The sequence below is a fragment of the Cervus canadensis genome, chromosome 1 (genome assembly GCF_019320065.1).
Source record: "Cervus canadensis isolate Bull #8, Minnesota chromosome 1, ASM1932006v1, whole genome shotgun sequence".
In the NCBI taxonomy this organism is placed as follows: Eukaryota; Metazoa; Chordata; class Mammalia; order Artiodactyla; family Cervidae; genus Cervus; species Cervus canadensis.
The window spans coordinates 84392896-84408405 of record NC_057386.1 but is presented as its reverse complement, the minus strand read 5'-3'; positions in this window follow the sequence as shown (position 1 = coordinate 84408405).

Genomic DNA, 15510 nt, shown 5'->3' with positions numbered 1-15510 from the left:
ATGGCAACCCACTCCAGTGTTCTTGCCTGGAGAATTCTATGGACAGACGAGCCTGGCGGCTATAGTGCATGGGGTAGCAAAGAGTTGGACACACCTGAGCAACTAAGCACCTCTACACAATGCACAGTTCCAGCTAAGATAAAGGAGCAACTGGGATCAAACTTGTCTTCCCATCATAAACAACTATAAACTGAGTGAAAGGCAGTGGTTTTTAGATGTTGATAACAAAAGCACAGGATTATAATCTCTGAGAAAAGGAATAAAAATTGGAGAACCAGGAGATGCCCTGAGCTCCTGCTTAGAGGCACTTTCTGGATTGAGGTATACCAATCAGAGCATGAGATCTTGCTGAGTTAAGGAGACTGAAAATCAAAGAGGAAACAATGGCTAGAATTTATAGGCAGAGTAGCGAAGAAAATAGATTTACACAGAGAAACAGCTGCAGAAATCCGCAAAGGGGGTAATCTTGATATATTTGCTGAATGATGATGCATGCATGCACAGAGTAAAGAATAATGACAAGGATGTTACAAACTAAAAAATGCACAGAACCCACAGAAAATTGGGCAATAAGTTGAGTTCCAGTTGGGCACAGTAACAGTATTCCTCAACTCTACAGATCTGAGTAGATTCACGATTTAGTAGTAGGACTAAAGTGTTCCTGGATTAAAAGCTACTCTAGATCAGTCCTAATAAAGCTTCAAAGCAAGTCTCAAATTGTTAATGTTTCAAAATCCTTTCAAGGAGGACAATAAAACTCAATATTCAATAATACTAAATATCTCATCAAAATTAAGAACCACCTGTAACTTCATGTTGAAAAGAGATGAACAATATTTGGAATTTTAAAAAAAAATCTTGATGGAATTAACTGACAGTTTTCACAGAAGAAAGGATCCTGACAACAAAGCAATAGAAATTATCCAAACTGAAATGCAAACAGACAGTACCTACTAGGAAAATAACAGAGATTCTGATTCCATGACAAGTGGTAAAAAGAGGACTAGTCAAATTAACAGATATAATTGTGGACCATGAAGGCAATAAAGAACTATAGAAGGATAAGAACAAAGATAACATACTAAGAATCATTTAAATCACATTGCTGAAAATCAATAATAAAAGACAAATCTTAAAGGCTGAAAAAAGAATACATATAGACAAAAACAAATAGAACAAATTATGAAAATAATTACTGAATGTAATTTTTATCAGACATACGCAAGCCATAAGGCAATGGAACAGTATCTTTAATGTTCTAATGTTTTTTTTATAAATTAAAAAATTCCACACCAAAATGTATACTACAATATTCATGGAAGCTTTATACATAATCACTCCAAACTAAAAATAACTCAAAATCATATTCACAGGTAAATGGATAAACAAATTGTTTATAATCCATACTTAGATTATGCATGCGATGTGAAAGTCACTCAGTTGTGTCTGACTCTTTGAGACCCCATGGACTATACAGTCCATGGAATTTCCAGGCCAGAATACTGAATTGGAAAGCCTTTCTCTTCTCCAGGGGATCTTCCCAACTCATACTTAGATTACATTCTGTAATAATAATAAATCACTGCTATATGAAAACATACAGATTTATCTAAAAAACAAATATATGGCCACATGAGTGGCAATTTCTATGAAAATCTAAAACAAGAAAAATAATTTATTAGTGATAGACATAATATGACCCATTGCCTTAGTCTAGGGATTGACAGCAAAAGGTGATAGAGGAACTTTTTAGGGTGATAGAAATAGTATTAATGCTGATTACATGGGAATATTCATTTGGCAAAACTCAACCTCATTACATCCCATTTCAATAAATACAGGTAAAAATCTATTATCAAAAAAATAAACAGAGTATTTTGGGATCAAATAGTACAATTTAATGTTCCCAATGTAAGAGCAGGGTACCGTAATTAGTCAGCTGAATCTAGCATCAGTAATGAGAACTGTTGGCTTACAAAATGCTAATACTACCTTAATACATTTTATTCCCATTTTATAATCCATGCTATGAACTAAGAGTAATGTTTGTTGAATTTGTAAATGCTCAGAACTTTACATGAAACTAATTCATAAAATATGCTAATGAGTTATTGATGCTGTATCAGTCCTATTGAGTTGCAATAACAAAGTGTCATCAAGTGCATGGGTGGCTTACAATGAACAGAAATTTCTCTCTCACAGTTCTGGAGGCTGAGAAGCCAGATCAAGGCCATGGTCAGTTCAGTGTGTGGTGAGAGCCTGCTTCCTGATTCACAGACAACCATTTTCTTTCCTCATTCTCACACGGCACAAGAGGAGAGAATACTCTTTGGGGTCTCTTTTATAAGGGCATAAGTGTTGCATGACTATGGTTTAATTACCCCAAGGTCCCACCTCCAAATAACATCACTCTTGATTATCTGTTTCAACATATGAATGGGGGCATAAAAGTAACGTGTCTATATCAATTCTTTAATATTGCCTTTATGAATATGCATACATCCCTTTGTTCTGAATTTTGTTGGGTTGAACAGATCAATCCATTTGTTTAATTCTATTTGGCCTGCTCTTCCCGAGCTCTTTCCAAGCAGAAACCTGAGCTAGCATTGCATCAGTTCCAATTCGTTACAGTCTCTCAGTTGAGAACCGCAAAGAACCTTTGGTGTATATGACTTGTCTGAACTCCTGCACTAAGAGACTTAACCAAACTCTAGCATAACTTCTAACAGCTTAAGACCCAGTCACCAGGAGGAACCCAGCCCCTTAAAAATGCCTGATTGAGAATCAAGCACAAGGCTGTCCAAAGAACTTGCCACTTGTTCCAGTTGCCAGCTTCCTTTCCTAGAGCATTTGTTTTAAAAAGAAAAGCTTGAGAGCTCTATGTTGGTATGTATTACCAACAAAACAGGATTGTCTTTCTCAAGGACCTGAAAGTCATTCCTTTTAAATATCTATTAAGAAAAAACACCACAATATTGTAAAGTAATTAGTCTCCAATTAAAATTTAAAAAAAAAGGATCGGGTCCTGTCTCCCGGGCTCTCTGGCAGGATAAAGTCCTGATAGCAACAGAAACAGCTGGCCTAAGTGCATGTTTACTGACCAACTCTGACTGAGATACTGAGCCCCAACGAGCCCCTCTTCACTCCCTTTTTCTCCTTTAAAACACCAGTTGCCTCTGCACAAATTGGAGTGAAGCTCAACTCTTTCCCATACTGTCATTAGCTGCAGAGTAAAATCTGCTTTCACTCTTCTATCTAATGTCTAGCTTTGTTTCTGACCAAAAAGAGTTAAACTGACGATGTCATATGGTAAGTTAAACACACAAACAGTCTTTCAAAATGGACAAATGGGTCAACACTAAGACAGACATCATCTTACAAATTGCTTTCATTTTTAAGCTTAAGTTGTATTTATAAAAGTACTTAAATTAGTGAACAAAATATAATCAAGCTTTAATTAAAGCTGATAACCTTCAAAATTCACTTTATTGAAAATCTACTTAATAGTTATTGAACATTCAAAAACTTTGAGTTAACCTGCATAATACTTTTTTTTCCAGATTGTAAGCACTTACGAAGCATTATGAATATCTGTTGACTTTATACCATTCCTTATTCCCAACAATCTAGTGAAGGCAAATATAACTTTACTAAATATAGAAGAGGAAAACAATCAATAAAGCACTTCTAACAATTATAAAAAGCAACGCACTGTATACTACTTAAAAAGCATATTTTTAGAATATTCTTGTAAATTGAATCATGTACATGAATTAGTTTTATATTAATCAGAAAATGGTCATTAAAAATAGAAATAAAATAAAGGTAATTATCTTTACAACTCTGATGAACAAAAGATTCTTTAGGAATTTTTAGATACATTAAAAATTATCCCAAGGCTGCTAACCAATCAGAGGTAGCTACCTAGACTCTTCCTTTGTGCTATTTTCACATTTAATTCTAAATCCTAACCCAGTCCAATATTGATTATTTTACATATATTTTTTATTTTTGCATATATTTCATTTAAAAATGAGTTTAATCAGGTTGGTTTACTGTTTTAGAGTAAACAGTAATCGAGATTTATTTTTTACCTCAAACAACAGCATCTTTTGCATTTATGAGTGAAAATATAGGGAGACAGATAGATCAGATAGATAGATATTGTATATTATGGATAGCAAGCAATTATGATAAGAGAAAAATAACCTGATTGTACTGATTAAAATAAAACATTTCTGCAAGATAGAAATTATAATTGCTTTGCTGAACTTAAGCTGCACTTTATACCCTGAATAAATTAGGCCATTATTATTCTATGTTCAAATTCCTAAGGGTACCTTGCCTTTGGTTTGTATCTATTTAATTCAGATCAGTTAGTGATCACCTTTGGTTAATGTCATGATATTTCCATTATGGAATTCAAACTCTGCTGAAAGAAGTGTGTCAAGTTGCTACCCTTTGGTGAAGGTGCATTCCATTAAAGACTCTTTGATTTTGGAGATTCTTTAGAACGTGTTTCAAGAGCAGAAGTTATTAAGAAACACTGTATAAAGGTACAATTGATTCACAGAATCTCTTTCTTGCTAACATGTGCTATTTCTGTACATTATCTCTTCTAATAAAGTCTTTCATAATTTTTCTTTTTCTTCGTTTCAACTGTCCTGTTCCAATCCATTTTCCTGCACTCCCCTATCCAATATATTTACCTGTCACATTTTTATTATTTTCCAATGAATCCTATGAAGAGAGCTATTTCAGCTGAATAGAGCTCGCAATATTCATTATAGCCAATCAATTGTGTGAGTACTGGTAATGAATAATCAGAATATGTGAAAAATTATCAAAATAGCAAAGACTAATAAATATAAATGAGACAGGATTAATCATTCCCTGAATATTACCAGAATAATATTGCTCTTGATTTCATATGAAATGAAAATTACAAGACATTTATCAATTTGTTCTATCCTGAATACAAATATCATATTATATAGGATGGTCTTGTGGATACAGAAAATAGAAAATACAAGATAAAGATGGTGCATATAAAGTTTAAGTCATAAATTTAAAGTGTTTGCAGTCAGAAGGATTTTTGGTCTCAAACATTTCAGAAATCACACTTAGAAGGTTGCAAACACTTGATGAGCTTGAGAGTTTATTCTTTCTTAGTTTAACTAACTCATGGGCAGAAATCCCACCGAGAACAAGAGTTATTATTATTCATTAGTTCACTTTGTTGACCTTGAGATGTCAGCACCATAAAAAAAGAAGACAGAGGAAGTAAGTAAAATTCATAAATAGGAAGAAATGTTAAGAAAAAGGTTCTTTTCTCTAGGCTTGAGGTTTTTACCTCAAACTCATTATAGTTTGCAAAATCAAGGGCACACAGGAGTGGCACACAATGATCATGATTTATGGAAGTATTTCGGAAGGCAGAAAATCAATATATATTCTAAAAGTTCGGTTTCGTTCTGAACTGCTCCTTGTCCTCTCACATCACACTGGCTTAAAATGTGATAGTGATTTAAGATACACACACATATAATATCAGAATCCTCTATTCTAATTAAAGATTTGTGCATGCATTTAGCTTCAGGCTTAAATATAAAAATCGTCTCTAGAATACTTATATTTAGAGTTGTGAAATCTGAAACCTTACTAATGTTGGTCCTGGAAATTTTAAGAATTAAAATTGATGAAACACGGGTCTAAGTTTAAAGTGCTCTGAATTGTTAGGCAGATTACAACCTCAATTCTAACTTCCTGTTGTTTCCTTTTCTCCAAGACTATATGAAATCATTAATTACAGAATGGAAAAAAAAAAAGAAAAAAGAAAAAAAAATACTGGTTTGTGAGGTCACAGGAGCAAAGAAATGATAACATAAATCATCTCATGAATTTGTAAGACAAATTCTGAGTATATTTCTTGGCAGAGGGTATCTTATATAATGTCTTATGCTATATGTGAGTATTTGTACTCCACAAAAATATTTAAATGACTTAATTGTCTTTCTGTTAGTAAGGTATTTTCACTGAGAATGTTTTGAATTATTGTTTTTGTGTGTTTCATTTTCCATGGATCCACAGCCAAACATTTAAATAAGTAATACCACTGGCATTTGACCATTCAGAAGTCTCTATCTTCTCAAAAAAATAAAACCACCAAAACAAACTCTAATTTATATAGCTATTTCTTTCTACATTCCCAAATGTCAGTTGTCTTTTAACAAAGATGAATTATTAAAATATTAGCAACCATGTAATTTAGCTAGGTGGATAACAATACTGGCTGTCCACAATCAAGCACCTATTTTAAATGGAATAGGAATTTTTTTTAAAGGGTCATCAGAAAAGAGATGTTTAAAAAAATAGAAAGTTGAGACTGAAATATCGGCATGGGCATTACTTAAATTCATTCATGTGGGATACATCATAGGTATAGTTTCTCGTATCTTACAGATCAGTAAACAACATGTTTTTATCTTGATTTGTGAGTAATATTTTATCTAATTAGAAAATTCCTTGGTGTTGCTGCATGAGAAATATAATGTCAAATTAATTCTCCTGTTTTTGGTGTTAACTTTTTTTTTTTACCTGTCTGGCAATTTTTAGTTCCATTTTAGAACCATTTTTGCTTCCATTTTAGAGTTCAACATTTTCACCAGTATTTTTGCTCAACTCTGCTAAAACTAAATTACTTCTTTTGATTCTTTTGACTCAAATATTTTTAAGTTAAATAAAATTGCTTCAACTATTTCTGAAAAGTCCCCTGTTTCCATCATATATTTTTACAGTAAAATGTCCATCCCTCACATTTTAGTTTTTTTTTTTTTTGCATTGCTCTTTAATTTTCTTATCCTTTCTGTCATTATTTTTATTTCCTTCTATTTTTGATTATTTATTGCACTTGGTCTTTCAGCATACTAATGTGGGTCATAAGAGTAGCATCTACTGAAATAAATGCATGTGGACATATTACATTGCAAAATTATGTTTTTGTACCATATAATATATTACAATGTAATGGAAATGCTCAATCTTCTTCCCCCCTTTCCTCTTCCTATTCTTTCTCTTTTCCCTTCTTCTACCATTCAGTTTGTTACCTGTCTCTTCCAAAGCTTATTCTACTAGCAACCACTTTCCTACTGTTTTGCTTAAGTTCCTCCCTGAGCCCTACATGTCACCTTGGGTTTAATGCTATTTTCTTTTTGGATATTCATGACACAGTTTATGCCTGCTATCCACATATAGCTCCTGGTTTTAAGTAGTAGCAGTCTCTGATTAGCAAGCCATCAACAGCAGTCTGAGTATTCTTTTCTCTTCTGTGTGTGGAGGTAAAAAGTACAATAATTACTGGTACAGTCTGGGCCTGTTTTGATTCATGTTTAGGTGCCAGAACTTTTATTCTACATTGCTTTGTACCATCAGTGAAAAAGCCAATATAGTAAAAAAGGCAAAATGTGTCTTGATAGTGTGATAACAACAGTTTTGATTTGGTGAATCCCCAACCAACCTCCCCTATGAAGGACCTTCAAAGATCCAAGGACCCCACTCTAGAAATCAATGTTCTTGGAAATCTTACGTATCACCAGGTGCTGGGACCAGATTAAAGGGCGAGGTTTTGTCCAAAGAAAGGAAAACCAAATCAAAACCAAAAGCAACCCAAAACAGGGAAGTTGAAAGCTGCTAACAAATTTCTCTGATAATTAATTTTGCTCTAAATTAGCAGTGGCCATCTACTTAATACTGGATAATTCATAATACATTGAAATATGAATATCACAGGAATGCTCTAGTTATTATATTTTTAGCAGACTCATTTCTAAAATGTATGATTCCTAGAGTTTAAATTTTATCTAATATATAATTTTCTTTGATTTCACTGATGTCCTTAAAGACAACTATTTTCATGAATACTTTATGCCGTACAAATAACAACAAAGAAGGGTGAATCCATAAGCACTCCTTTCCAAACCACAAAATAAGGCAAATATATTATGTTCTATGCTAGCTTTACACTCCTGACCCAGGAAGGAGCTCTAAGTATATCTTTTCATTTACATTGTTTTTCCAATGGTTTCATTTTACATCAGCTTGCCAGAAGGGAAAAAAAAAACAAATCGTTATACATTGTAGAGCTTTTCAAAGATCAGTTGCTGTTGTTGTTTAGTTGCTAAGTTGTGTTAGACTCTTTTGCGACCCCATGGACTGGAGCCTTCCAGACTCTGTCCGTGGGATTTCCCAGGCAATAGTACTGGAGGGGGTTGCCATTTCTTCCTCCAGGGATCATTCTGACCCAGGGATCGAACCCACATCCTCTGCACTGTAGGTATATTCTTCACCACTGAGTCACAGAGGAAGCCCTTCAAAGATCAGTGGTGCTTTCAATTTTCTTAACCATGTTAGTGACTCACCCATCAAGAAAGGGTTTATGTATGCAGATCACCTCTGACATAGTACAGATGATAATTTCTCAATGTCTAATATCTATGTCTCTAAACTATGGTGCTCTATTGTCTTCTATGCCAGTATTCATGAAATGTTCTCAGAATTAAATGTTATTACACTATCCTCTAATATGTGTTATTGCATGAGAGGTATAATGTTAAACTAATTCCTTTTTTTTTTTTTTTTTTGGTGTTAATCTTTGTTTTACCTCCCTGAAATTAAATTTTTTTTTTCTTTCTTAGAGTTTAAATTTTTACCAGTATTTCTGCTCAACCTGGATAAACCAAATTAGTGATTTATTATTTTTTAATTATTATTATTTTTAATGGTGTTAAATCTTTCTTCTGACTGCTCGAATCCACTTTTGACACCTTCTACTATAATTTTCATTTTAGTTACTTTTATTTTAGGTTCTATACTTTTTTATTAACAATTCCACTTTTTTCATATATTGTTTTCTTGACTTCATTGCTGTCTTCCTCTAGTGTTTTTTGTGTATCTTTAGTATAGTTGTTTAACATCTTTGTCTGATAGACCTGGCATGTCTTTCTTACAGAAAGTTCCTGTTTTAATTTTCATCTTTGAATGGGACATATTTTTTTCTGTTTCTCTGTATGCTCTGTGATTTTTCTGCTGTTGTTGTTGAAACTAAACATATGAAACTTATAATGTGGCTGCTCTAGATACTACATTCTTCCCCTTCCCAGTGTTTTTCTGTTTTACTTGTTATAGGCTGTCTTTGTGCCAAATGTCAGCCTGAGGTATAAACCTAAGGTCTTTATTCACCCTTTCCTAATTATGCAGAGTAACTGTTTAATTTCCTCTACGTATACAGTTACTTTTTAACATTCCAGTCTTTAACATTTTGCTCTCAGAAGTGGAAAAAAAGAAAAGAAAAATGAAGAGGAAAAAAGGCATCAGCCTTTAAATTCCCTGGAACTCACATTAGCCAGATGGAGAGAGATTTAAACAGCGAAAGATGCAATAACAATGACTTCTGAACCATCAGTTGTGAACACAGACTCTCAATACCTGAAGTATGGGGTCCTAAGTATCTACCCTGGTTCCCACCACCTGCTTGCAAGCTGCTCCAGGAAAACTTGATCTGCTGCTTGCAGAGGGCTGAGGCTCAAGGGGGCAAGGGCAGTCATTGCTAAACTAAGAACTAAAATTGAGCTAAATTAACCATTGTTCAGGAAGACCCCCTGGAGAAGCACAAGGTAACCCACTCCAGAAATCTTACCTGGAGAATACCATGGTCAAAGAAGCCTGGTGGACTACAGTCCCATAGGGTTGCAAAGAGTCAGACACAACTGAAGTGCTTTGCAAGTATGCACAACCACAGTTCACCAAATAAGCCTTCTCCTAGAAATTGCAAGCCTTCAAGACTATAGAGTTCCAAAACAGTGACATAAGACATATGCTGCCAGTGTAAGTGAGAGGGTAGATGCATTTCTGCTGCTTCCTACACTGTCAATTTCCAAGAATCCACTAATAATTCTTTTCCTTCTAAAAAATAAAATTAAATAAAAAATCTTCATACAAAGAAAACTTCAGTCCTAGATGGTTTCACTGGAACATTCTACCAAACATCTAAAGAATTAATAACATCAATAATAAACAAAATCTTTGTAAAAATGGAGTAAAAGGAAACACTTTCCAATTAATTTTACAGGCAGCCATAAGCCTGATAGCAAGAGCAGATTAGAGCATTACAAGAAAAGCAAATCAAAGACCATTACCCTTCAGGAAACAATATGCAAAAATAGACAAAATCACCCCCAAAATATTAACATACTATTGGTGATTAAATATCAAAATATATAAAGTAATATATTATAACCAAGATAAGTGATTCTCAGAAATAATGATTGGTTTAATGTTTGAAATCAGACAATGCAACTCACCATATTAACAAACTAAAAGACAACAGCTGCAGGAACTTCTCTGGGCATCTAGTGGTTAAGATTCTGACTTTCCATGGGAGGGGGCATGAGTTCAATTTCTGGTCAGGTAAATATGACTCTGCATGCCACATGCAATGGCCAAAAAAAGAAAAAAACCTACAGAAAAAGTATTTGACATAATGCAATAGCTATTCATGATAAAACCTCACAGAAAACAGAAATAGAAGCAAGCATATCCAATCTGATGAAAAAGATATATGGGAAACCTACAATTAATATCATATTTAATGGCAAAACATAATGTTTTCCTAGAAGATCAGCAATAACCTGAAGATTCCTCTTCTCATTATTTGTATTCAATAGCTATTGAATGTCTTAGCCATGAAAAAGGAAAGAACAATCCAAATAGTTAATGATTTAGAAGGATGAGAGAAATTCTATTATAATAACTGATGCAGTTTTACATATAGAAAATCCTAAGACTATACCCCAAGCTATGAGAACTACTAATAAATTAACAATGTTGCTGCTTATACCGGTTTTTATACAAAAATAAAATAAAGCTCAATATGCTCCACAAAACAAAAATTAAAAAAATAAAATTGATTCCAATTATAATAGCACTCAATACCATAAAATGCTTCAGAAGCTTAACAGTATATGTATAGGGTCTCTAAACTACTAAAATTAAAGAAGACCTACAAAAATGAAATGCTATTCAATGTATATTGGAATATCCAATATGGTTATATTGCTAATGCTTTCCCAAACAATTCATTTGTTCAACTCATTTTTATACAGATTGACAGATTCTAAAATATCTATGAATATTCAAAAGATCAAAATAATATTGAAATAAATAAAATAGAAGAAACTGGACTTCTTAATTTCAAAGTGTATATACTGTTGTATATATAGCTGGATTAAACAGAAAAAAACTGAAAACTTGAAATTCATTAAGATTAAAATATTGTGCTTATTTGAAAGATACTATTGGAGAAATAAACATGCAAGGCATGGACTAAGAGAATATTTGCCAAAAATGTACTAGATAAAGGACTTATATCCAGAATATATGAATAATTTCTCCAGAAAATAGAATAGCCAAACTCTTGAGTTCCCTCTCTGACACATACACAAGCACATGAAGACACTTACATGCACACATACACCTCTATACATAGAAAAATATCCAAGAACATGAGTAATTGTTCAGTATCATTTTCCAATGAAACACAAATCAAGCCATAGTAAAACTACTTTATATACCACTAAGAATGACTAATATGAAGAAATAACTACACTAGATATTGGTAAGAAAAATGAAGAAACTGGAATATTGTTGGTATTTTTGTACATGATTAAACACCCTGGTGGTTCAGACAGTAAATAATCTGCCTGCAATGCAGGAGACCTGGGTTCGATTCCTGGGTCCAAAAGATCCCCTGGAGAAGGGAATGGCTACCCATTCCTGTACTCTTGCCTGGAGAATTCCATGGACAAGAGTAGCCTTTCCGGCTACAGTCCATGGTGTCATAAAGAGTCTGACACAACTAAGAACAAACACATAGCTACTCTGAGACAAAGCAAATGCTATGCCTGGGGTGTTTATTCTAGAAAAATGAAAACATATCTTCAAGAAAATCTTACACAAGAATCTTCACAGTGGATTTGTTCAAAACAGCAAGAAACCAGAAATTATAAAATATCCATCAAGAATAATAAAATGTGATATTCATACAACAGAATATTACTCAGTATTTAAAAGATGAACTACTAATATTTGCATGGACATGCATGAACCTCAAAAGCATTACAAAGAGAAAATGATTGAGTGGATAAAGTCAGACATAAACTGTATCTACTGTATAATTACATTTCTATGAAATCCTAGAAGAGGCAAAGTAATTTTGTGGTTAAAAATCAGCAGTGATTGATTAGGCATTGGGAAAGGATGTTTTACTGGAAAGGAGAATGAGGGAACTTCTGGTGTAATGTAAATATTCCATTTATTGATAGAGACATGGATTACATGGGTGTTATGCATTCTCCAAAATTTAAAATATATTTCATAAATAATGAAAAGGAAATGATATCAGTCTTTTCATTCATCCATCCATTTATTTATCTTTTTAATCTATCAAATAGTGTTTTAAAAAACCTTACTTAGGTCTGAAATGTCAGAGACCATATCAAAATATTACACATTGATTAAATTAGATCACTCCCTAATCTATATGGTATTAGAAATCAATCCTTCAAATTCTATTTGGAAATTATAAACAGATTTTCCTTTCCTTCAAGCTTCCTAGCATACTAGACCTTCCACCCCCCCCCCCCCCGCCCCATTCCTCAGGGTAAGCTGTTTAGTATAAATAAGCCAAATATTTCACTAAAAATGTGTTTGTTTGGTTTTTTTTTTAACCTTAGCATAAGTGAACTTCCTGAGAATAAAATTTTCAAGATTAACCAATGTAAAAGTTATGTATTTGGGAGAGAAATGTTACTGTTTTACTAAAGGATATGAGTTTCCCAATTTAAAAAAGAGTCCTGGACAGAATCCAGGAAAACAAAACAAAATAAAACATGAGGCTTATTCATACACAACAAACTTGAGAGAATCATCCGTGAACCAGTCCTCAACCTAAAAGAAACAATTCAACAGATTTGTAGGAGTGAGACATTTGCAGTTGATGTCACTTGATTTCTGAGCAAATTCTCTTCTGGGTCAAAGTTTAGGGCAGGAGAAAATGTTCAAGCACTAGATGCAACTATAGAATTAATCTGAGAGCTATCAGGAAAATCTTCTATTACTCCTTGAGTGTTTCATAAGTGTATATTAATGACATGTTGTGGAGGACAATTTTTGCTCTGGGGTTCATTTTAAATATTCACCTCAGTCACTGCAACAAGAAGAAAGCATTTCTCACATTTCCAAATGCTCCCCTGGGAACATATATTGCTTCTTCCCTTTTACTCTCCACTACCTCGGAAGCTACTAATCTAGAAGTTTTAGGAGTCCACATTACTTTCAGGGAAACTCTACACTGGCTGTGTGCAGTGTGGTAGAGAGCTATGTTAGCAAAAGAGAACATGCATGGTCTTGGAGAAGACTGGAAAACACAATGTGATGAGTAGAAGCATCCAAATATTGACTCGACTACTCAGAGAGCAAAAGACAGGCTGAATACAGTCTACCAAAAGACCCTGAGAAAAGCAGGATGTCAAAGAACTTGTGAAACTGGTGGTCAAAGATCATGCTGTAATGAAGGACTTCAACAGTAAAGGCACATAGACTAGAAACACGCTAAGTGATAGCTCTGTGGATATCAGGATGGACAAAGAACATTATAAATTAAGCAGCCCACCAGCTCTGAACAAGGATGATTCGTAATTCCAAACATGATCACTGGTCTTGGAAATCAGATTTCTTTCAAAGTTCTCAGAGGAGAAAAGAAGAGATTCATGAAATTATTTACAGTGACTAAATGGTTAAGAAATATCAGAATTTTAAATAATACATTAAAAAAAAAAATCTTCCTTAGCAACACTGAGTTCATTTCAACAAGAAGAAATAAAAGTTTCAACTACATTGAGCTCAGTCATGGATAAGTAAATTTGGGGCCTCAAAATCCTGCTTCAATTGAGATAGGAATATGTAGTATAATTTTTCACAAATACTTGAGTGTGTATCTTTATCTATAGATGAATAAATCCTCAGATAAAAGAAGAAAAGTAAAAGGTATCGAGAGGGTAACAGGCAGGAAGGCCAGGGGGTCTCCAAACGGAGGAAAGAGGCTGCAAGTGCCAGACATTTTTCTCTCTCTTAAGCGGTAGGAGGAAACAAACCAGCAATATTTTTTTCTTATCTATACAAATTTAAAAGGAGGCTTCTCTTAAAATGCTGTGTTGCCATGACACCTGGTTTCACTTGAAGCTAACTACTCTCAAACCTTGAGTTAACCAATACATTTCTTTTTCTTATGGAAATGTCTTAAGCTATGTTAATATACCCCAGACTCTATCTTCAAGTTGGTTCTGCCAAATGGGCCAACCTACTTACTCAGGTATTGTTCCCCTAATCTATGTAAATAAAACTATTTGTTGGTAATCTGCCCTTCTACAAGATTCAAGTCAATCGTTTTATGGCCAGGGATGAATTATCTGGTATTTCTAAGTTTTATGACATTCCTTTCTTTTCATTAACAGATTGTGAGTGACTATATAACAATAATATATCCTGCCTGAGGACAGTCTTTGGATTAAACCCTCTGGCTAATTCTGTTATCTTAAAACATAAATTATGGGAGTAGGTCTGGTCTTTACAAGGATGTATCCTGCCTGAGGACAATCTTTGGATTAAACCTTCTGGCCAACTCTGTTATCTTAAAATGTAAATTATGGGAGTAGGTCTGGTGAGGTCTTTACAACCTCCAGACATTCTTTGGATTCATTGAAGAGTATATAACTCCATTGCTAACACTAGCCCCCTTCTGATGGCTATGTCAGAAGCTTTCTCTATCTCCTTTATACTTTAATAAAACTTTATTACACAAAAGCTCTGAGGGATCCAGCCTCGTCTCTGGCCCCAGATTGAATTCGTCTCCTCCGGAGGCCAAGAATCCTGCGTCTTATCGTTCAGCAACAACCTTTCAGTATCTTGTAAGACTTTTAGAGCAATTCTATGTAGAAAAGGTGCATATTCATTGTGTGCTAAAGCGCTTCAGTTGTATCTGACTCTGTGTGACCCCATGGACCACAGCCCACCAGGTTCCTCTGTCCATGGGATTCTCTAGGTAAGAATACTGGAGTGGGTTGCCAATTTTAGAGTATTCCATGAGTTTCAAAGTGTATTCAAAAATGTGTCAAATTTTTAGGCAGATAGTAAAGATTAGAAAGAGAAAATTAAGGCACATAGAAATATATCTTTAATGGGCAATTACTGGACTCCGTATTTTTGAAATAATGAAGTGTCTTCACAGAGCTTTTATAATAAAATTAGAGCCTAGAGCAAGTTTTAGAAAACTTTATTTTGGAAATGGAGAGGGAGATCATTACTGGATCACAAAGCTCAGTCTCAATAAAAAGTGGCCAGTCACTGAGAGTTAACATATACATATTATTTTCAAGGACCTTCTTTGTCTTTTGCTTA